The sequence below is a fragment of the Vulpes lagopus genome, chromosome 13 (assembly GCF_018345385.1).
Source record: "Vulpes lagopus strain Blue_001 chromosome 13, ASM1834538v1, whole genome shotgun sequence".
Classification (NCBI taxonomy): domain Eukaryota; kingdom Metazoa; phylum Chordata; class Mammalia; order Carnivora; family Canidae; genus Vulpes; species Vulpes lagopus.
This window is the reverse complement of record NC_054836.1, coordinates 47,507,725-47,532,245: the sequence shown is the minus strand read 5'-3', so window position 1 is coordinate 47,532,245 and position 24,521 is coordinate 47,507,725. Positions and strand designations below refer to the sequence as shown.

Genomic DNA, 24,521 nt, shown 5'->3' with positions numbered 1-24,521 from the left:
AAAATGTGTGGATCAGTTCCTCTAACTCATGCCTCAGACACAACCCAGACTCTTGAGATGGCTTTTTGAGGGCTCCCCAGAATGTGTCCTACTTGGGTTTAGTGTTTGAGATGCCCCAACACCTGATTCCGCCCCTTCCTGGTGACACCGGCCGTGTCTGCTTCATGCACCTCGCAGCAGCGCCACTCACCTCTCGTGCCCTGTCCTCCAAAGGAGTCTTGGGGCGTCCTTCTGGACACCTCACCACTCTCTCTTCAGGGAGCTGCCCTCAGCTAATCTGACTTAGCTCCGAAGCTTCAGCTTAAACCTCTGTCCCAAAGGCCCCCAGAGCCGTACCTGCAGCTCAGATTTCTCTCCGGAGGTTCCAATAGCACTTTGACAACCCTTTTAACATTTCCACTTGAACATCTCTGCGAACCACAAGCCCGGCGGGTCACAAAGAGACAAGCCATTCCCCTCCCTCACCCCCATTCCCGTCTCAGTTCCCTGCATGGCCATCCTTGTGGCTGCTTGGACTCTTCCCTCCCTTCCCGGGTCCCCTCTCTCACTGGGCCTGGCCCGCTGGTTCTACTGTCCCACGTGTCCGGGGCTCCCTCTCTTTGCTCTCTGGTCCCATGGCCGTGGCCTGCTTCGGGGACCCTTCTTCTCTCACCCAGGTCACCAGCGTAGTTTGGAAGGTTTCCTGCCTGTCATTCAATCATGCTCTATCTGTCCCCGGGGTAAGCTGTGATGGCCATGCTAACCTGCTACCCCTGTGGTTCTTCCAGTGTGATCTGGGGCTCAGGAGCCTTACCTGGGAATTGGTTAGAAATCCTCTGGCCCCATCCTAGGCCTACAGGATCAGAGACGCGAAAGAGGCCCAGTGATCTGTTTTTAACAAGCCCTCCAGGTGATTCTGATGCTTACCAAGGTGGGAAGGGCCTCTGCAGCTGCCCAAAGCCTCAGAAGCATCTGGGCCCACACAGGTGGCATTGGGGGCCCCACGCAGGTGGCACAGGGATGGGGGTGTGGGAGGGCAAACAGCTGTCAGCCCCCTCAGGACCACCTCCACAGAGCTGCATTCCTGGCCCTTCCTGGGAATGCCCTCACACTGCTTATGCTGCAAGAGGGAAGATGAGGCCTCCCTCCCTGCGCAAGGGAGGAAGCATGAGGGGAGTTCTGTTAGGTACTCGCGGTTCTTGGGGTTCTGTTTTTACAGGTAGACAGTTGAGCGTCTGCCCTTACTGACCCCAGACAGTATGAGAGCAGGGACTGTACCCAAGCCCCCTTGGCACAGAGCGTGGCACCCAGGAACATTCTCTGAGCATCTGCTGCTGAACCAGGACGCTCCAAGAACGCTGGCACTCCTCAAATCCGCGTATGACAATCAAAAGGGAGAATTTCTCCTTGCAGCTCCTTATCTAAATAATGGCCTCAATTTTAACCTGATTTTGAGTTTGCCTGAGAAGTATTCTCTTTGGGATTTGGTCACCGGGGCCTTTATCAGGGCGAGGGGCTGTGGACAGTGCTGTTTCTAATGGGGCCCTCACCCGAGATGGGTCCCCTTGGCCAGATGGTCCTGGCTGGAAGCCATCCGTGGATGGGAAATGAAGCACTTTGGAAACTGCAGCCGGAATGTATTGACGATAACTTTAGGGATCCAGCGAGGAAATGTACTACACAAAGGGTCCAATTTCCTGCCGGGGAATCATGTGCTTGCTGAGTGATCATTAGAGCCAAATCCGAGAATCATTAAAAAGGAAAGCAGCTCCTAATGCCCATCTGGTGCTTCCTCTTCTCCACGCAGGGAGTCCCGCACCTGCCTGCTCCCCCCAATCTCCTGGGAAGCACCCTAGGGGGAGGGGCTCTATTTTTCTTCTAAAGCCCCCTCAGGTGATTAGCCAACCATCCAGATTAGAGCCCCAGTCTTTGGGGGGGGACCTCCGCTGTGCTGGGAAGAGCTCCATGTAGGCACCACTAATCTCATCCTTCCTAACCCTACAGAACCTTCAGTCACCTGGAGACAGGTCAATCTCCCCTTCATGGAGAGCACCGTTCCCATTCCTGGCAATGCCACTTTGACAGGAAGGGTGAGAATGTGAAGAGGTGGCACCGGCGGACACTGTTCTCCATGCTCACCACCCTCAGAGATGGCCTCTTGGGCCTAACATGTGCTGGGTTTCAAAGTGTGGTCACCTGGGAACTCATCAAGCACGCAGATCCGCAGGCCCCTCTCCACCCAGGACCGCACTGGAAACTGGGCTGGGGCCAGGTGATCTGCATTTTAACAGCCCCTCCAGGTGACTCTGACCCAGCCTAAAGTTGGTGCTACTGGATGAAGGAAAAGACACTCTCCTTTTGTTTTCTATCCAAAAACCTTTCTTTCACAGGTAAACTCTTAAGAGATTTAAGGAACCCATAAGCCCTAAATTTTATTTTATTTTATTTTATTTTAATTTTATTTTTTTTAAGCCCTAAATTTTAAGGGCCACCTATACTTTGTACATCTGAAGCCTTGCTCTTGATAACCTCCCTCGGCCCACAGAGTAGATGATCTCCTCCCTCCCCTACCCCCGCCCCACACCCTCTTCAGTAGTTCTTACGTTATGGGATGCAATTAACAGCTGAAGGGACCAGGAAAAAAATGTTTATGGCTAGAAGCATTCTCCGCCCTTCTGCATGAGCAGCGCTAGGTAAGGCGTGGGACCGTCTTCTCTGTCCAGGGCTGGAAGAACTGCCAGTTTGTTCACTAGAGTCGACTGCACTCCCAGTTCCCAGCAACACTTTTAGATTCTTGCTACTCAGAGGAATGAGAGAGAGCGAGAGAGAGAGAGAGAGAGAGAGAGCGAGCGAGCTGCTTGGTACTCGGAGTGTGGTCCACGGACTAGCAGCCCTGACCTCACCTGGGAGTCCGCGAGAGATGCAAAGTCTCAGGCTCACCTCAGCCCCACTGCACTGAAGTCAGCATTTTCCCAGGATCCCAGAGTGATTTCCGAGTTTGGCAAGTGTGCGAAGCCTGCTGCGGAGCCGTCCTGTTTTGTACACATCATCTCCCCCACGGGACCTCCCCCATCCGGCCCCAGGACCCAGACGTCCTTCCAGTTACTCCTGAGTGCACGCAGCGCAGAAAGGTCAAACCCGAACGTGAGTTTATGTTCAGGGTTGCACGGCGGGCAGGTGTCAGGGGAAGGTCCGAGCTGAGGGCTACCTGCTGCTGCCCTACCTCCGGGCTGGACAGGTGGGCTAGGTGGGGCAGGGCAGGCTCCCACGGGAGGCCGGGCCGCCTCACTGAGGCCTTAGATCCTTTCTCCTAAAAATGTTGCAGGAAAACAAAAGCATCCTCTGAGAGCCCTCCATCTGAACTCTGCCTGAAATTGTTTTATTCAGAACAGTTGGTTCTCAAATGTTCTGCTTCGCCCACATATCAGAAGGCAGAAATAATACTCTCCCGAGTAAAAGAGGCTCGCCAGGCCAGAAGGGGTGGAAATGGGGAGATGCGTATAGTGGGAGAAACATCTCCCAGGTAACTGACCTACACGACCTGAAACTACCCCTCACAGATGTGTTTCTCAAACCCAGGGAGTGAGCCCCTGGCCTGCCTGCCTCCGTCAAAGGCACGCTGGTTCCTGATTTTAAAACCACACATTTGGGAACCCCCATCCTTTGCTGCATCGGCATTTCTGAGTGCAGGACACTTCCCACCAGCTCCCCGAGCAACTTTAAAGTCTGATGAAGCTCAGACAAGGCTCGACAATTGCTGATTTTGAACTCAGCCTTCATATTTTTCATACCTGTGGTCTAGAAAGACAGTTTTGACTATTCAAAACAAACATACCATTTCAGCTATCAGCCCACACTGTGAAAGCATCTGACTGTGGCTCTCCTCAGATAATCCTGTGCAATAACATGAAAGGAGCCTGCCTACAGCGCCGTGCACGGGAGGCGCGCCACCAGCACTTGCCAAACGAGTGAATCAAAGGGGTGCCTCCCGAGGATCCCACCTTATGGCTTGTCTCTCCAAGGATAAGTTACAAGGACTACCATGGGCTGGACTTGTTTGTCTAGCCCCAGACCAAATGGGGTGATACCATCATTCTTTTTAGCATCAGCCCCACAACCAGCTGGCCAAGACGGAAGAGCACTTGGTCATCAGCACCACATCCACCCTACCCTTTGGGTCGGCAAGAGGGGGCCTCAAAGTCAGACATTTTAACTCCAATCTACAAGATGCTCAAGGCACTGGCGCTTCGGAATGTCAAGTCCTAAAGGAAAAGACTCCTTTGTCCATGTTTTAGATGTGCGGCCCCTTGGCTCTGTCTGGATCAGCTGACTCTGCTTATCTCTGCGGTGACAGAGGATTCCAAGACTTGAGACCCACGGTGTTTTGTTTGTGGACCTTTGAACTTTTTTCTTTCTTTCTACTCCTCCCCGTTCCTGAAATGAATATCCTTATTCATCTGGTCCTGAGTGAGAAACATAAATGGGAAAGGCACTACAGCCTCACTTGGTGGCCCGTCCAGCCACCAGCAAGCTCAGTGGGCCCATCATCGTTCCTATCCGGTTAAAACGAGACCCGGGGGCTCTGTGAGCTAGCTGTAAAGGTGTGTTACAGTGGTGACCGAGACACTTGGCCGGAAACAGAACAGCAAGAGTACTGGCAGGCATTCCAAAGGCCAACTCCAGATGGCCACCCTTATCCTGCTTCCTGGATGGTGGGGGAAGGGTGTTTTCACTTGGAACCCTCTGGGTCAAATTTCCAGATAAACTTGCCCTGCTTTGACTTGGTTGTTTTTGCCTGCTTTTCGGATTGTGGGTGTAACTTCTCCTTGATAATGACTTTTCCACATGTGAACCACCCATTTTCCCTGTGCGCTCAGCGACAGCTATGAAAATGCAGTGTATGATGGATAAAGCAGCAGAGGTGAGCTCTCCTTTAAAAAGATAAATTGCCATCATCAAATAAAGGCGTCCCTGTTTTAGACCAGGTGAGGTCAAGAGGCTGAACTTTCACTCCAATACTACAGGAATCAGAACAAACAACAGGGACATTTTTTGTAATGTTAATAGCGAGGAGGGGCTCTTGTCTTTGTCAGGATCGTCAAGGATGGAAATGTTATGGACAATAATAGAAGCCAGTACATCTATGGGCACCTGTAAATGATCACATTTAGAGTGAAACCAAATATTGGTGATGGTCATTTTTTTTTAAGATTTTACTTATTTATCCATGAGAAACACACACACACACACAGAGAGAGAGAGAGAGAGAGAGAGAGAGAGAGAGAGGCAGAGACATAGGCAGAGAGAGAAGCAGGCTCCATGCAGGGAGCCCAATGTGGGACTTGATTCTAGGACCCCAGGATCACGTCTTGGGCCAAAGGCAGACGCTCAACCACTAGAGCCACCCAGGCGCCCCTGGTCATGATCATTAAAAAATGTTAGTGCACTCTAAGAGAAAACATCAATGCAAAAGCAAATTAATATGTGTGTCAACTAAATATTAACCACGTTTGGCTTGCTAAGCATGACAAGCCTTTTTTTATGATTTTTTATTCATTTGAGAGAGAGAAATAGTGAGACAGCACAAGCAGGTGCAGAGGAGAGGGAGAAGCAGACCCCCTGCTGAGCAGGGAGCCCGATGCAGGGCTTGATCCCGGGACGGGGACATCATGACCTGAGCAGAGGGCAGCCGCTCAATCATCTGAGCCACCCAGGCGCCCCTACAACAGGCCTATAACAAGCCCCTAACAAAGTTTTCCTGGGATATTTAGACTTTAAGATGCTGATATGTTGAAGGCCTACGGGGCGGCCGTGTGCTTGGTCACGCTGCTTGGTTGTACGAGGAGCTAAGTGCCTGAACGGTTCTCGGCGGCCTTACCGGCCCTGGCAGGCCTCTCTGCAGAGTGGAGGCTCACACAGAGCGTGACACGGACATAAAGCAAAAGTGACAAGGCTTTCAACCCTCTTTCTGTCTCAATCTGTCCAGGAGAGGAAAGGTTTGCTCATCAGCTTATGCCCTATGTTCCTGCAGAACCAGGACCGTCATAGAAGAAAGAAGACTCTGTCTTAGGTCAATGCAAACACAGATTCATATCCAGGTGCCACATGGGACAGAGAACCATGTGGGGACAGGGGGCTCCAGGGCACAGAGCCCCTCTCCCAGTACTGCCACGGCATGGCCTACCAGGTCCTTTCCTAGGGGCCAGGAGTCTGCGGAGGGGGAGAGAGCAGGTCGCTCTCTCTCTCTGCTCTTTAAGGGCCCACGAGAAACTACCACTTCCCAATATCCAAAGAAAGAACTGGACTTGCTTCCTTCTCGCTTTGCACGTTTCCTCGGAGGGGCACCTTCCTGGGCTGGAAGAAGAGGACGGGAGCTTTGGGGCCCTGGCTCTCGGTCTCCCCACCTATATAGCATAGAGATGGGAGGGGATGACCCTGCCAAGGGGATGACCCTCCCAAGGGCATGGCCAGCTCCAGTACTGTATGATTCTAGAACTCTAGGAGGAGGAGCTGGGGGGGGGAGTGTAAGGATGGGAGAGGGGGTACGAGAGTCTCATATACACTAAGGCTTCTTTTTCCCTCTTTCTCTGTGATAATCGCTGTATGAACTCCACAAAGAAGCTGACTGTGTTGACAGGACATTGGGTGAACTTTCCAAAGGCTTCCCCCAGGGACGCCTGGGTGGCTCAGCAGTTGAGCATCTGCCTTCAGCCCAGGGTATGTTCCTGGAGTCCCGGGATCGAGTCCCACATCGGGCTCCCTGCATGGAGCCTGCTCCTCCCTCTGCCTGTGTCTCTGGCCCCCCTCTCTGTGTCTCTCATGAATAAATAAATAAAATGTTCCAAAAAAAAAAAAAAAGGCTTTCTCCGCAAGCACGGAGAGTGAATTCCACTCTTCCCAAAACAGCATCGGCTTCCCTCATGTCCGCCAGGCCCCACCCCAAGACCCCTGGCTAAACCGCCCAGAATAAGAGCACTGTTTTAAGAGGCAGTAATTCTAACAGGTTAGGTTGGGCTAAATCCAACAACAGTAAGAAACACAGTTGGCTGATAATCTACAACCAGGTCAGCTTCTAAACCCTGTGTAAACGATGGCGGGGGGGGGGGGGGGGGGGGGGAAGGGACCCAACATTAAGTGCCAATTATTCGGCAGGCACTTTTCACAGATGTTCACATGTAACCCTAACGCTAACCCCGTGGGGCAGGTAATAACACTCCCATCTGACACGCGAGGCCAAGTACCAGGGTGAAGTCACCTGGGCCGGCAGGTGGGCCGCGCAGGATGAGCACCCCGTCTGGCCGGCTCGACGGCTGAGATGCACAGAGGAGGACAGCTCAGGAGACACAGGCCTACCGGCTGTGCCGCGTGACGGTGCACACACTCCCTGCACCTTGGGGACCCAGACCTGGGCCTCGGGACCTAGGACCTACAGCGACTACCAGGTGCTAACGTTGCTCCGTCACCAGTGCACCAGGCCGCACGACCTGGGGACCATGATGGGTCTCGGGCAGCTCTGCAGAGGTCAACACGCCAGACCACAGCTCCTCCCACCCAAGGCTCAGACCTCACCCACCACCAGCAGTGGAGACGGGCAATGGGCTTGCAGCCCCGCACCCCTGCACACGGGCCTAGCTCTTCCCTGGGGCCCCGAGGGACTCTGGGTGGCTGGCCATCCTTGGGTAGGCACGCTTATCCGCTGAGGAGGATGAAGAGCAAACAGAGCTGTTTCTCAGCCTCCACCAGCAGCTAACCATTAGCTGCTCTTAGAGAGTCCAGGGAAGGGACACCCGCACGCGCTTGCTGGTGCTGGTGGCCTCTCCTCTGCGCCCCCAAAGGTCCCTCACCACCTGTTTCCCCAACAAGGGGCTTAAAAACTAGCAGAAGGGGTAGAAGGGCCTTTGGAGGGCAACTGGAGCATTTTTCTGCAGGGGGAACTGACGTGGAGGCGGTGGTTGGGCTGGCAGGGGAGGCAGCGGCCGCGGCTGCCTGTCACTGTCGCCCCGCAGGGCCACTTCCAGAGGTTCTTTTCTCCACCAAAGGTCTCTGGATGTGAAGACCCCTAACCTCAGATGGGAGCGAAGACTGTGATCATTTTGCGGTGGGGTTTTTCCCCCTTCTCTTTACATCGAAGCCTATGCCCGGATGTCAAGGAACACAAGCTCGTTATAGGATAACTTGTAGAGAGATCTAGAACACCCGTGCCATGGAGAGCACCCTCACCTTCCGTGGCTCTCCTCAAAGCACCTGGCTCTCCGCACAGCCCTGCGGCTCAGGGCCCTGCTCCCGCTACCAGGGCGCCACGCACATGGCCTCCTCGTCCCCTCGGCGGGCCTTGCCCCTGCGGGGCTCGGACGTGGCAGGCCATCCCGTGGGGCTGGGCCTTTCAGTGGCAGGAGGAATTTCTGCTTTTTTTTTTTTTTTTGAGGCTCATTTCATTTCACTATCAACACCCTAAAATCACCTAAGACCAATTCTACCCTCAGCTGCTCAAAGCGATTTCATCCTCAGGAAGGGAGCATTTACCATGATCACATCCTCGTCTCTGAAAACCAATCGGTGCCGTCCGTGTATCACAGGTGAGTCTATTTAAATAGGTGAGACCCTCCCGATTGATCTTCAGAGTGTGGAGAGTGAACCCCCCAGACCTTAAGCCCCAAAACGTACAATCGGAGAGGAAGCGACGCTTTCTCTTTTTAACGCCCTGATATAAGCGATGGGACCCTTCATAAACAGTTGAGGTTCTTTCACCTTCAGATAGACCACTTGCACATTTATTTTTTCCCTCTAGCCTTTTTTTTTTTAATTAAAAGGTCTCTTTAGAGAATTTGTCCTGCTGTCAATCTATCTGTGCTGACCTCAGGTGTGTACAAAAGGTGGGGGGATCACTGGGCCAGAACTCGGTGGGATGTCTACTCCACTGTGATGTCAGTGGGGTCATGTCCATTAGTTAAGGGGGAACTTCGGGACACAGACTCTAGAGAGAGGCTGCATAAAGATCAAAACTTTGGCCCTGCCACTTACCTTGGGCAAGTGATGACTCCCCTGCTCCGTGCCTCGGTTTCCTCATCGGTAATAAGAGGATACAAATTGTTCCCACCACGCTGGTTTAATATTTCTAAAGCAGGTGGCACAGGTCTCCCATGTGCTCTTGGGGTGGTTATACAGATCGGGCCATTCTGTGAGGACAAGGCCACGGAAAGAGGATCCCTGCCTTCAACTTCCTTGTTGAAAACTTAGCATTAAGATCATGGAATCTGAACACATCTTGTTATTTGTATAATGCTCTTCCTTCCTTCCTGAGACTTTAATTAACTCCTGGAAATCCTTAACCGGTTGTGAGCATGTGTAGGAAAAAAAAAAAAAAATAACATGAAAACACCTTATGTTTTCCCTCTTTATTTTCAAAATGCTTTTGGTTGTTTGATTAGACGTTCTTTGCTGATTTTTGTTTTTGCTGATCAAAAGGCTCATTTGATCTCAGCCTTTTCTGAACTTAAAAAGTTTTAATCTAAAGATAGAATCCCATTTTTAATTAAGTGGCAGACCCAATATTTGTCTTTTTCATTCCTTTAGGTAATGGCTATTGCCAAAGTGAAGGGGAAGATACTATTTCATCTTGTTATATAAAGGGGATGTGGTTTGCGGAGGAATTGTTTTCTTAATAAATTTGGCATTGCAAGGGATATCGGTGTTTATCTACGCCATTGCTTCGGTCCCAAAGTGGTTCTATTCCATGCTAGAAATCTGAAATATGTTAATTTGAAATTCTTAATAAAATTTGCATGTAATTAAAAAAAAAAGAAATGAAAACAGGTACTCAAACCAATACTAGTACGTGAATGTTCACAGCAACACTATTCACTACAGCCCAAAGATTCAAAAAAAAAAAAAAACTCCAATGTCCATCAACCAATGAGTGATAAACAAAATGTGCTCTATCCACATAAAGCAACAGTAGTGACCCACCGCCAGGAATGGCATATTAATACCTGTCTGACATGGATGGACCTCAAAAATATTATACGAGTGAGAAGGGCCATACTGTATGATTCCATCTATATGAAATGCCCAGAAGAGGAAACCCATAGACACAGAAAACAGACCGGTGGTTGCCACGGAAGGGGGAATGAGAGTGACTCCTCATGTGGTACCCGGTTTCCTTTTTGATGATGAAAATGTCTTAAAACTAGACAGAAGGGATGGCTGCACAACCCTGTGAATAAACTAAATGCCACCGGATGATGCCCTTTAGAATGTAGTCTGCAGTGGTTAACTTTATGGGATGGGAATTTTATGTTGATCACAAAGAAAGTGCCTTGGACAATGGATTGGATGTTGAAGGTAAAGCAGAGGAACCACTCTGTTCATTCAACAAACACCAGGTGCTACCCCAGGCACTACTCAGGCACGGGCTGTCACAGAACCCTCCACCCGGCAGGGAACAGGGGGTCAGTGCCACCTCTGGATGCGGGTCATTCTGGTGCTCCCACCACATGGTCACTGAGCACCTGGAAGAGGACCACACCAGTAATCCCTGCAATAGAGGCTCTCTGAAGCTCAAAAAAGACCGTTTCAGGGCAGATAAAATAAATATTTGTCCCAAATTAGGCACTAAACTTGTGAGTAATGATTGAAACAAATTATTGTAAGTGGAAGCAGGTCTGAAAATAGCACTGAGTTTTGGAGGATTTTGTGGCTATTTCAGGAGAGCGTAGGAAAGCTGTAGGCAGAGTGAAGCACCCCAATTCGGAGCAGAAACCCTGGGGTGGCCAGGCCATGAATATGCCATTCCACGGATGCTAACATTTTTATATCACCTAAGAAACATGCCAACAATGAGGGTTGACAACACAGTTTCAGTGCTTCCTAATGAAGTGCTGAACCAAAATTTTGATGGGAAATGTCAACCATTTATGTTACAACATTTTACCTATAAGCAAAAAGGCCTCTGTTTCCATGCTTATAAGAGGAAAATAGCATTTCCTAAGACAAACCGTGTTGGTTTAGCCAGCTGCAGCTCTTCCTTTCTAGAATCTCCTTCCCTTTTTGATATCTTCAGGTGAATAGGCACAAAAATGGGTAAGATGTGTATAGATCAGGAGAAGAGTATCACTAAACTTCCAAAAACCATCCCACAGGACAATTTATTAATAAGAGTATTTTTGCTTCTGAGGTTTCAGATATGGCAACAGAAAGGGTAGGGACGTGGAAAAGGAAGATAGGAGGGAGAAAAAGCCAAGACAAGAGGGTAGGAAACCATTATTTAGGTATTTAAATCCAAAGAAAATAATCCAGAACAGAAGCCGCACAAAGCCACGGTTCACATTAGCTCCCCATCCCTACCCTCCTCCAAGAACACCCACATCTTTTCTTCCCAGAGATGGATTTTGTCAGTCCCTAAACACTGACAACTCGTTCACTCTTAGACTCAGGCTTGGCTGCAAAGCTCCCAGTGCGTCCCTATGTGTCCCTGTGAAGAAGCCAGAGTTATTCAGGCACCATCACATTAAACAAAATTAGCTCTTAGGGACCCTCAGGGAATTTGCTCTGGTTGCCATTTTTCTTCTAAAACACCAGCCTCCAGCTATTCCAAATGGTGTTTATGCAGCCTTCCATCCTTAGCAACAATAATCATAAAAATAAAGACTTCAAAGCTGTGGGTGAAAGTATTACTGATTCATGACTTCTTTTATTTTGATTCGCATGATGCCAAATCCTACACTTTAAAGCCTTCATATCTCCTAAATTATTTGAGGGCAAACTACATATATTCGATTGTTCTTTTCTGCGTGGGCAGCAAGAGACGGAGAGGCCTGCGATGTTTCACCCCCAGGCACTTTATAGCAGCAAGAACTATAGGTGGTGGTTCGCGAAATAGCGTTCTCATTTTGGAGAACGTCCTGAGACTCATCGCTTCTCAGCTTTCTGTGCTAATGGGAGAAATGGGAAGCCAAATCCCCAAACTATGTTGCAGACAACCTCCCCTTCCATTACATTTTTGGCCAGAGGTACTTAGATAACGGCCCGAGGTGAGCTTTACAGGCTGTCCAGCTCCTTTCAAATTACTGGGGGTGGGCCGAACAAAAGCCCACAGGGCCGAGAGAAGTGTTAGAAAAATCAAGTCATCCACCGGGCATGGACCATGGCACAGATGCCAGAACCGTGTTGTGCAGGGCACACGGAGAAGTCCACATTAATGAGTCATAACCAAAACAGCCTGTCGACCAGACAGCTCACCACGAGCCAAAGGCCACTGCTGGTTCCTGGCACACATTGCTTGATGAGACACACACCATGGCTGGGGAAATGACAAATGTGGGGCTGGCGGGGTCGAGATCACCCAGAAGGCAAGGGGCTAGGCCAGGACCCACATCCCTGTCTGTCTGACCCCATTGTGCCCTTCAGCTTCCAACTGAAGTAGGAACAAGGTGAGGAGTCAGATGATCCACCTGGTGTTTTAGAAGGGTTGTCTGCTCTCATCATAAATGAAGGACTGAAGCAAAATCAAATTACAGAGACTAAATATGTTTTGACTTTTCTCTCTGCTTTCAAGTTTTCTGGAAATCTCACTTTTCTAGCCATTGTATAAATACTGATCAGTTTGCTTGAACTTTACCCAGGAAGAAGACGTGCAAGTGTGCAGGCATATGTACACACATGGCGTTTTTTTTTTTCATAAATAAAAGCAAATTAAATGCTTCTACTAAATAAACACCAAAAACAACACCAAAATATGTCCCTGTCACATCCTAAAATGAAGCCTAAAAATACTTGTTACTTCTTCCCCTCTTATTCACAAATATAGCCACACAGAGTGCACAACAGGGACGTCTGGGTAATGAGAAAATGTATAATCGATAGGCAGCAATTTATTCTTTAACTAGGGGTTTCAGCCAGGTGAAGAGAGGAAGGGAAACAAGTCTTGCCTGATAGAGAAGATTCACAGTCATACAAAACTACAACCTCATAATTTTGTAATCAAGGGAGGAAAGGCTTTAATCCACCCCCACTGCTCCTACCCCCATCTCTGGAGCTGGTGCAAATGCTGGAAATTCAGGCAAAAAAACCCCCAGAACTTGTCACTTTTCCTTCCAAGTTCAGTCTTTGGCTTATAAATGCTGGGGATCCTGCTTGAGTCCTGGGCACTTCTGATTCTGGTGGATCCCTAGGGTTGGACACATCAGAAAGATTCTCTGTGTCTCAATAATGACTCTACAGAGTCACTTAAATACATCTCTCTCTCTCTCTCTCTTTTTTTTTTTTAATTAAATACATCCCTTGATTGGCTACTGATGCAGAAAGCCACAGACAGGTAACTAGAAGGGCAGGTAATTTTAGAATAATTTATTTAGGGGGAGCTGCTTTGTTTTCTCTGGCTATCTTCTTCCAACCAAATTAATTCTGCCTGAGAAAATGGGTCTGTGTTTCATGGACAAGAGTTAGGTGGGACAGGTTAGGGGCGAGGCAAGGAGTGCAAGGCAGCACTGTCAGAACGGGGAGGAGAAACCAAGTCTAGGATCTAGAAAGGGGTCTTGAATTGCATTCATAAGGAATGCCAGTACACTTTCCTGAAATTCTACCAAGATAGATCAAAAATCTCTGAAAGCAGGTTGGATGCTTTCCCAGAAGTTTGGAATTTGCCCAAGCTCACCATTTCAATGCCTCCTGAAGGTTAATAAAAAAAATATTTTATCAGCTGTAGGAATTACTCATTCTAAATGGGTAGCTAACAATGTGATAGATTTCTCCACTGAATTAATTCTGACAAAGCAAGCCTCAGTGACCAGCTCAATCAGGATAATTTTACCCACGGAGAGCATCCAGCATAACTGTTTTTAGCAACCGAGCAAAAACAGTTTTACCTACCTGACCTTCTGTTTCATTTAAAATGACAAACTAACCCAAACTTTGCTAAGTACAAAGTCATGCTCTCAAGCAATGAATGAATGAAAGAATGAATCACTCATAAAAAGTCTCAGAATTCTCTAAAAAAGTGAATTGAAAGTTCTCAGTACCAGCTCATTGTTAGCATTTCCTGATAACAGAAGCATTTGAGGGTGGATTAAATAAGGCAGGAAATTGCATGTAACTCCTGTCACTGTGGCTATGTGAGTGTTTAGGCAAGGTAGTGGCTACATGCAACAATTTTGAAGGGAATACAGTGAGTTGAGCACGTTTTCTCTCTTGTTGAGAAGCAAAATAGAGTCAAGAGGCTAAAGAGGTCAGAGGGGGAAAGGGCTCAGGATATACCTAAGGGCAAGCCTTTCAAGTAATGAAAGCCTTTCAACTAAGAGCAAGCCTCTTCCCCTGTTCCAAGCCAACAACCTCTAGGACAGCAGTTTTAAAAAAAATTTTTTACCATGACTCAGAGCAGTAAATAAAGTTTTATACGGCAATCTAATATATTCTATCTGTCTGCCCACCAACCATGTATGCATGCATATAAGTATGTATGTATCCATGTACCCATTCATCCATCCATCCACCCACTCATACATCCATCCACCCATTCACCCATTATCCACCCACTCATTCATCCATTTGTATATACATATGAAGTAATGATGCCCGATAGATGCCAATAAGAAAATGATGCCAACTGGTAATGTGAACCCACAGGGACAAATGAAGTAAACTGGAAATGGTAATATAAAGGTTAATGTAGCTAATGCTATAAATAAATACTTGTACTTCTCTTTTCTTCTTCAAAAGATAAACAAATAATGAGTCTAACACTGTATAGTTGGGTCTGTAGCATAGTAGTTAGATGTAACATGTATAACAACAGCTTAAAAAGGAGAAGGGGGGAATACAGAGTAATGTTTTTATCCTTCATTGGAATTAAATTAGTACTAATCTGAAAGAAATTAGTATAAATCTGATAAATTAGGCTTTATATGCTAAACTCAACAGCAAACTACTAAGAAAATAATTCAAAATCATAGTGAAAATAATCATTATGGAAATTAAAATGCTACATTAGAAAATATTCCCTTAGTACAAAAGAAATCAGTGAAAGAGGGGGCAAAGAAACAAAAGAGGCACAAGATATAGAAAACAAAAAGTAAAATGGAGCTGTAAATTCAAGCGTATCAATAATAGCATTAAATGTAAATGGACTGGGGCACCTGAGTGGCTCCGTCGGTTGGGTATCTGCCTTGAGCTTGGGCTGTGATCTCAGGGTCCCAGGATCGAACCCCGCATTGGGCTCCCTGCTCAGCAGCAAGTCTGCTTCTCCCTCTCCCTCTGCTCTACCCAACCCCAGTCATGCTCTCTCTATATCTCAAATAAAATCTTAAAACAATAAATGTGACTAGATTAAATAACCCAATCAAAAGGCAGAGACTGTCAAATTGGGTAAAACACAATGTCCAACTATATGCTGGCTACAGGAGATACACTTAAGATTCAAAGACACAATAAGATTGAAAGTAAAAAGAAAAAGACACATCGTACAAACAGCAACCATAAGGAAGCTGTAATGGCTAAACCAATAATAGAAAAATAGACTTTAAAATGAAAGCCGTTACTAGAGATAAAGAAGGACATTTTATAATAATAAAAGGGTCATTCAATCAGAAAGACATAACCATTATAAGTTTATATGCACCAAATAACAGAGCCCCAAAATACATGAAACAAAACTGACAGAATTGAAGGAACAATAGGTGGGGTCTTCAATACCTCATCTTCAATGATGGTTAGAACAATTAAACAGAAAATTAACAGAAAATAAAAGATTTAAGCAACAATATAAACCAAATAGACCTGTAAACATTTGCAGAACACTCAGCCAAACAACAGTAGAATATACTTTCTTCTCAAGTGTACCTGGAACTTTCTCCAGAATAAATCACATTCTAAGCCATAAAACAAGCTCTGAAGGATTTAAAAGGACTAAAGTCAAGTGAAGCCATGTTCTCTGACCATTGTGGAATGGGAAAAAATTAGAAGTCAATAACAGTAAGAATTTTGGGAGATCCACAAATAAGTGGAAATTAAACAACACATTTGTAAATTCCCAATGGGAAGAAAAGAAGAAATCACAAGGCAAACTAAAAACACTTTGAGATGAATGAAAACGAAGATGCAAAATGCCAAAACTTATGGGAGTCATCTAAGTAGTGTTTGGAAGAATATTTATGGCTATAGATGCTTATATTAGTAGAAAAGAAAGATCTAAATCGATAGCCTAATCTCCCACTTGAAGACACTTGGTGTGGGGTGTGGGGGTGGGGGGGGGGGGAGAGTAAACTAAACCCAAAGCAAGGATAACAAAAGAAAAGAGAAAGATCAGAGCAGAAATGAATGAAATAGAAGATAAAAAAAAAATAACGGAGAAACAATAAACTCAAAAGTCCTTTGAAAAGCACAACAAAGAAGAAGAAACCTGTAGCTAGACGGACCCAGAAAAAAAAAAAAAGAGAGAAGATTCATGATATCCCCCAAAAGATCTCCTGCCTCAACTCTAGCTGCACACAGAGATGGGCAATGTGATCAGAGGCAAAGTCCAGCAGATGTGAATCTCACCCAGAGCTGGCTCCTTCTTTCCAGGGTTGCCAGCTTTCCTGCGTCTGCCTGCTCTGGGTAGGTCTCCATTCTTTCATCTGACCCAGAGCTGATCATTGTTATTTGAGGGAAGGTTATACTGATATAAGCTACGCTGCCATTTCCAGAACTGAAGCCTCCAGATGCCCTCCTGAAGAGGAGAGAGAGCATCACAAACCAAGAGTCAGTCAGCACAGGAAAAATACTAACACGGACACACTATGTTTAAATCATTGACTAGACAAGTGCACAAGACCAGCCCATCATTTATAAGCAGCTACAAGAGGCCAGCAAAACTCTCTCTAGTTGATGATAATATAATTCTTAGCAAAACATGGACAGTGGTGATTTTGCAAGGCCCCCTCCACTTTGAAGCCTGAATGAAATTATCTTTCTGCTCTTGTTATAAGCCTTGCGTTGGTCTCTGCTGAGTTTGCAATCCATATGGACGTGATAAGATTTCTCCTTTTTTCCCCTATAAATACAGAATCAATTAGGAGGCAAAGAAATAATGAATCTAGAGTATGAAGACAAAGTCACAAAGCCATTAAGAAGGATAGCCCCAGGGACAAACCATCAGAGGTAGAAGGCGGCCGTGGGTTCAGACTCACCTAGACAAGACAAGCTTCAGGTATGGTTTCTTTCCTTTTCCCATTCCCAAATTCCTACCATTGTTTGTAAGTGGCTTCAAAATGTTATGAAATATTTATTAATATAAAATCATTATGAATTCATTACAAAAATAGAAACAGTTATGCAGAAATGACCAAAAATGGACAACTGCCTATAAATTTTTAAGTTCTATATAAAATCAGTTCATGGTTTTTTAAAAAGGAAAAAAAAGTTCAAATAAAAATGCTTCGGGTTAGAAGCTGGCTAGGGTAAGCTATGATTTAGTAGATGAACTGGGCCAGGGGCCAGGCTCCTAGGGGTTCAGGAGAGCAGAGGAAGGGTGAAGGCTGGCCGTGTAAGATACAGGAAACTCCAAGTACAGGAAAGAAGAGAAATAGGACAGTAGCAAAGAAGAAAGTAGGACAAGTAGCAACACATTTCAGGTTTGGGGACTGCTACCCCAGATTGTTTAACACCTCCCTTCCCACTGAGCACTCAACTGCTATTAATTATTCATAATGATATAACATGCTTATTTATTTTCTGTTCTTAGGGATCATTTCCTTCCAGGAATAGGATTACTGGCTAAAGGGCAAGGCTATGCTGCCCAGGAGCTTCCAGAAGGACAGTGCCTCATCACCAGTGCTGCCCAGCAATGAATGGGGACCCTGCCTGTATCGCCACTTTAACATTCTATACCATTGTTTAAAATATCTTTTCTGGGCAGCCCCGGTGGCGCAGCGGTTTAGTGCCACCTTCATCCCAGGGCGTGATCCTGGAGACCCGGGATCCAGTCCCACATCGAGCTCCCAGCATGGAGCCTGCTTCTCCCTCTGCCTGGGTCTCTGCCCCTCTCTCTCTCTCTGTATTTCTCATAAATAAATAAATAAAATCTTTAAAAAAGTAAAATAAAATATCTTTTCTAATGTAATATATTTAAAAGAATCTCTTAATTTGTGTATCCTTGATAGCTAAGAAAGCTAAAGGGGATTTAAGAGCTCTATTTGGAACTCTTCATTCTGCTCACTTCAAATAAAAGCTTTTCATAAAGAAAGAAAGGTAGTGGGAGCCCCTAAAAATACATGATATCTTGGTGATTCTAAAAGAATAAGAAAGAAAGGTAGTGGGAGCCCCTAAAAATACATGATATCTTGGTGATTCTAAAAGAATAAAGAGAAAATATATCTTTTTTTTTTTTAATGAACTGTGAAGCCTGGCCCATAATTCACTAAGATGTTCCATTTTCTGGCAGCTGAGGTGCCTGGGGGGACCTGAGCCAACAGCCCTTTCCAGAAGAGGGGTGGGGTCCAAGTGTGTAGTTTAGGAAGCAGAGCTGGTGAGGGGGTGGCTGTGGCGCCTGGTAGTGGGCCTGAGCCAGACTCCACACAGCAAATGGGGAGCCTTAGCTTCACAGGGGTCTCCATTTCTGCTTCCTGGCCCCTTAAGGTAGGTAACAAGCTGCCTGCCGGAAACATGATGACAATGAGTTTAATCATGCTTAGACACTGGTTTGGCTCAAGCTACTTTGGGGGGAAAAAAAAGCAACAGACACATGAATACTGACCATTCAAGTTGGCATTTGAATTAGGCTCAGAGTACACGAAGGGCCAGGCAAGGGAGAAAAAAATAAACCAAGGGAGCTGAGGAATCTCATTCTGACATTTTTAAATGAAGACAGAGTGCTATTTTTTAAAAGGTATTTTTAAGTAGACTTTATGCAAGATTCTTGAAGTTATTCATGTTGACACGGAGTCTACGCGGAGGGTGTCTGCTGCGTGTTCCCTACTGCCCTCCTTGCAGGCCCTGGGACTCCCGCAGCCCTCGCGGCCCTGTGAGCGCCTCCACTCTCGGATGCTCCCATGGCACAGTCTGCATATCCGGAGCCCTGAACCTCCCAGCACCTCCTCCTCCAGCCCCCAGCCCACGCTCTCTGTTTCCCCCGTGGGACCAAAGGTTGCTTGGAGAGACAAACACGACATGCCTGTGTCCGTCCCACTACAAGTCATACTGTTCAAAGACAGAGTCTCAGCTCTCCATCACCTGGCCAGGGACAGACCCTCTGGCTCAGCTCCCCCTCCTGGAAGATGCAGAGGCAGGAGCTTCCATCGAGTCTGCTAAAGCTAATGTCCAGATCAAATGAGACGATGGGAGGTGGCAGCAGTGGTATTGAAGGGAGCCCTGGAATGGAGCCCCATCCGCTGCGGTCACTCCTAGTTCCATAACAACTGCTATGGACCCTGGGCCAGGGGGACGCTTCAGGTGCTTCGGCCTCCATGTCCCGTCTGCAGGACGACAGGGTTAGATTCCAGGGTTTGAACAGTTGCCCTCAGCTCTGGCATTCTGAGATTCTATAGATTCCATTCAAATGTATTTATATAACTTTAGCCCCCTTGGTATTCAGTATAACTTAGGCACAGTGTTAAGTACTCGATTGTTACACAAACTCAATGAACTGGAAGTCCAAATCGCAGCGGAAAACACTCCAAAAGCATGTGATGTTAGAGCTAGAGCGTCCGTATGTACTTGTGCCTATGTTCAGGAAATCTGGTCACCAGTTACAGATACAAGCATCCTCACGTTATTCATACACATCGATGCAACTATTATTTACCTCCTATTTCCTTCTAAAAGTTCCCAGGAGGGACGCCCGGGTGGCTTAGTGGTTGAGCGTCTGCCTTCAGCTCAGGGTGTGATCCTGGGGACCCGAGATCAAGTCCTACACTGGGTTCCCCACAATAAGCCTGCTTCTCCCTCTGCCTGTGTCTCTCTCTCTCTCTCTCTCTCTCTCTCTCTCATGAATAAATAAAATCTTAAAAAAAAAAAAAAGTTCCCAGGAAGCCACTAACTTCGAATTCCAGTGTTGCCCTGCCCACCACGAGGGGCCAGCTGCCGAAGTCCCTGACTAGCCATTATGTGCAAGTATCAAGTTAGGTTTTTTGAGTTCCGGGCTTGCTGGTGAAATGTTATACATGTCACCTCACAGGTAAAGTGCCAAAAGGGCTTTGTGGGATCATCTGCTCCATCTGCAGGAAAACTAGACTCAGAGTTGGGCTTCATAGCTGAAATTCTAGGGAAGATATCCAAGAACAGGCATGGAGACCGGCAGGCCTTTTGTCCTAGAAATTTGCCAAACGGCGCGAGGGTAGGGGTGGTAACTCCTTTTTCGATGTCCTTTAATGGCATCAGCTCAGTATCAATTTGGGCTTCTTGAGAAAGAAGAAAAAAGAGGTATCTGTGATGCTGGTGATGCTGATGATGCTGACGGTGACGGCGGGGATCATCTCCGTAGCAGAGACAGCACTAGCCACCATCACTCCGGTGCTCACTCTCTACATAATCTCTCTGATCTCACACATTATCTCACTTGATTCTCATAAAAATATCCCAGGGAGGTAGGTATTACTGTGAGCTTCCCCCATGTTAAAAAGAAACCGAATCTGATCAATAACTTGCCCAAGACACCCCCCACCCAGCTAGTGAACCTCCGAGCTGGACTCAACCCCAGTGTGTGCACCCTCGAGCCCTCGAGCCAGGGTTCCAGGGGACAGAGCGTGGGCTCGGTCAGCTGGCGGTGAGAGGCCAGGGCGGGGGAAGCACAGCAATGGCCAAGTGCCAGGTGGCCTGAACCTCACACAGGCAGCTTTTCGGGCGGACTCAGATCCCGGCTTGGGTCAGCCGGGGCACTGCCCTCCGGCCCATCCAGCCACAGGGTGACCTCCAGCTGGAGTGAACGGCCAAACTATTGTCTGCAGCTTTGCAGGAAGCTGTTTGAAAGGGTCATTGAAAACCAATCGTACTAAAATCAAGCTGTACCAATATTTTTATTTCCTTTCATGCCATGCCACGTTTCAAGGCATTAGACGGGCCTGTGCATAAAGCCTGGGAAACAAGTCTGTGTGCCTTAAGTTCAGAAAAACAAAAGCGTCCCACACTTAAAGCAAAGAGAACTGAGAGAACAGGCTGGTGTGCCTCCTCCTCAGAGCAGGTCCTCGCTCTTGGCACCTGATAGATGCTTGATGACAAAGCCCGGCTAAATGCAAAACATTCTGTCGTGGGGGCGGGGGGTGTCCTCCTGTGTCCTGACATGTATGCATATTAAGTAATCTTCTCATGGTTCCAATAGTCGTTTTTCTTTCTTTTTTTTTTTTTTTTTAAGATTTTATTTATTGGGATCCCTGGGTGGCGCAGCGGTTTAGCGCCTGCCTTTGGCCCAGGGCGCGATCCTGGAGACCCGGGATCGAATCCCACATCAGGCTCCCGGTGCATGGAGCCTGCTTCTCCCTCTGCCTGTGTCTCTGCCTCTCTCTCTCTCTGTGACTATCATAAATAAATAAAAAATTAAAAAAAAAAAAAAAAAAGATTTTATTTATTTATTTGAGAGACAGTGAGAGCCAGAGAGATCACAAAGGGAGAGGGAGAAGCAGCTGAACAGAGAATCGATGTGGGGCTCAATCCCAAGACCCTGGGATCATGACCTGAGCCGAAGGGAGACATTTAACCAACCGAGCCACCCAGACATTCCTCAACAGTTTAATTCGAGAAATTGGTAGAGAGACTTAGCTTATTAATTCTATGGTTTATAGCTTATTTTTTAAATAAATGACAAACGATTGACATAGCTCCAGGAAATGATGTTTTGCAGTATTTGTAGAGAAGAGAAATTCAGAAACCTAATCCCCCCAGGGGTCCCTAACGTCCACCCCAATCTACTGTACTGGACTTAAGACAGCAGGGTTAGAAGCAAAACCTGGAACCCTAGTGATCTGTGTGTGAGGGTCACTGGGCACATACTCACCACTTACATCTCCCCAGAAAGTGTTTTTTTTTTTTTTTTAAGCATTTTATTTATCTATTCACGACAGAGAGAGAGAGAGAGAGAGAGAGAGAGAGGCCGAGACACAGGCAGAGGGAGAACCAGGCTCCATACAGGGATCCTGACATGGGACTCTATCCCGGGTCTCCAGGATCACGCCCTGGGCTGAAGGCGGCGCTAAACCACTGAGCCACCCGGGCTGCCCTAGAAAGTGTGTTTTAATGGTGAGTAAGGCAGATGAAACGCAAAGGCCCCAAAGCCCAGTAAGGATCCCTGGGGCAGAGAAGCAGAGAAAATATTCAAAACCAGAGTTTGAAAAAAAAAGAATTTTTCCCTCTTCACAACATGATCGAGCATCAACTGAGAAAGTAAATCGCAAGAATTTTAGGGTAGAGGGGAACCAGAGAGATCAGTTTTATATAGGGGGCTGGGGCCTCCAAGGAAGGTCCTCGGCCAGGTCCAGCAGCCAAAAAGGGTTGAGGCCGGGAGGGCACCTCGGCTCTCGCATAACAGAGCCTCCCCTGAGCTGGCTCCATGCCCTGCGGAAGCCAGGAAAATCTCACCACTTTTACAGCGGACAGGTTTTTTATCTAAAACCCAGGAAAGTACAAGTCGGGCAGATGGCTGGTAATTTGAAGCTATAATACTAAGACCATAATAACAATGCCTAATACTGGGGGAAAGCACCAGAAATCTAAGTACCTAGGAGACTGCTTCTCTTCAGCCTTTTACATTATGTTTAACACAATCTGACTATCTGCTGGTCTGGCTTAACCTGCAAGTACCTATGAGAGAAATGACCCCTGAACAGCTTCCATCTTAAAAGAGAATGGCACGCAGGCAGCAGGTCCCTGCTCTGGGGACCACGTCTGGAGCTGGACCAGTTCCACCACGGCGGATCTCGGGAGTTCAGTAATTGCAAAGCCCAAAAGCCGATTGCCATCGGAAGCCCAGCCACAAAGTTAGTCAAAGGGGTTTGAAGTTTGCAGGATGTATGTCTAGCTGAGGCCTTTCTGGCTCTACCTATTAAATTAAATAAGACTATTTTCTAAATGAAAGGAAGAAGCAGGAAAACTAAAGATTAAAAACCAGGTTCTTAAAATAGAATGATGATGTTTACTTCTCTTCTGGTGCAAAATAAGAAGAAGGGGAAAAAAAAGAGCTTCACTGTCTACAAAAGCAAAAATCTGACACCTCAGAGGTTCTCTATTCGGGTGGATTAGTTAGCAGCAGGGATGGTGATCGTAAGTGATCCCCCTCAGGGCAGCTTCTTGCGTCTTGTCTTAGTGCACACAACTCAGTGGGTCTTGTTAGAAGGCAGACGGATTCTGGGGGTCTGTGTGGAGTCCGAGATTCCGCTTCTCTAACACTAACACAGCTTAAAGACCTAATCGATACTTTCAGTGCCTATATTTTCATTACACTGATACAGCTCAGTACATGGACGCCATGTGTTTATGAGCTTTGTCTGATGGTTGTTTTTTTTTTTACATTGATGAGGAAAATAACAACAACAACAAAAAACTATTCTCAGAGAATACTGAGAAGAAAATTGGTTTTGGAGAGGTAGCTTTCTAAAGATTTCAAGAACGTACAAAGAATCTTTGCATATTCCTTCACCCAGAAGGGCCAACTGTCTTCGCCATGCCCCACTTGCTTTATCATTTACGCTTGCTCTGCGTCCTTCTAGTTCACATATATATACGTATATCTCCATTATTTTTTTGGGAATCATTTAAGAAGAAGTTATAAATAGCACGCCCCTTTATTCCTAAATACATCAGTGTATAAATTCCTAAGAACAAGTCCGTTCTCTTACACGTGCCAGTTATCGACCTCAGGAAAAATTCATATTGATATAATTCTTTGGTCTAATCTACAATCCACATCCAACATTGTCATTTGGCCCAACATATCTTTTAGAGCTGGGCCTCGTACATTTTAATGGCTGGATGTCTATTAAGAATTAATATAAGTAATTAAGAATTAATATGTCAAGTGCTTTGGCATTCGGAAAGCCCTTCTGCCACTCTAACTCATTTGGTTCTCATGCTGCCTCTTTGAGGTCAGGAAAGCAGCATTATCCCTGTTTCATCTGTGATGAAAACCAGCCTGAAGGAATGTTAAGTTTGGAATCAGGGCTCAGCAGCCCCTTCCCCGCACATCACTGTTTGGTGCTTAAACACTTTGCTTTGGTGCCAACCAGCAGACGGACCATTTAAAATTCTACAAATAAAATAATATTGCTTGAGTGTTTTTATCTCTAACCACTTCTTTTTACATTAACATTATAGATTCTAATTAGCACTCACAGCTACATACTCAGGAAGAGACAGAGCCACCCAGGAGAGCAGCGTGGTATGAGTTGGGAGGCTAATGGGGTGGCTCTTGGTCTTGCCTGTTTTCCTGAGTCCACCCCACCTTGGACACAGAACTTGAACTCATGACTGCCAAAGGATCCCCAGCTATGTGCTTGACTTGACCACAGAAAGCTGAGGCCCTGGATATCCTTTCTGGGGCATAGCGAACCATTAGTGTGAGGTGGGGAGGGAGTTTCTTAGTCCTAACA

At 46.7% G+C, this 24,521-nt stretch overlaps 1 protein-coding gene across 3 annotated transcripts in view; it reads right to left on the bottom strand.

Annotated features, from left to right (window-relative positions):
• EEPD1 (endonuclease/exonuclease/phosphatase family domain containing 1) overlaps positions 1-24,521 on the bottom strand; it is a 131,563-nt gene that overhangs the window by 13,991 nt on the left and 93,051 nt on the right. The gene's annotated exons all lie outside the window — the stretch shown is intronic.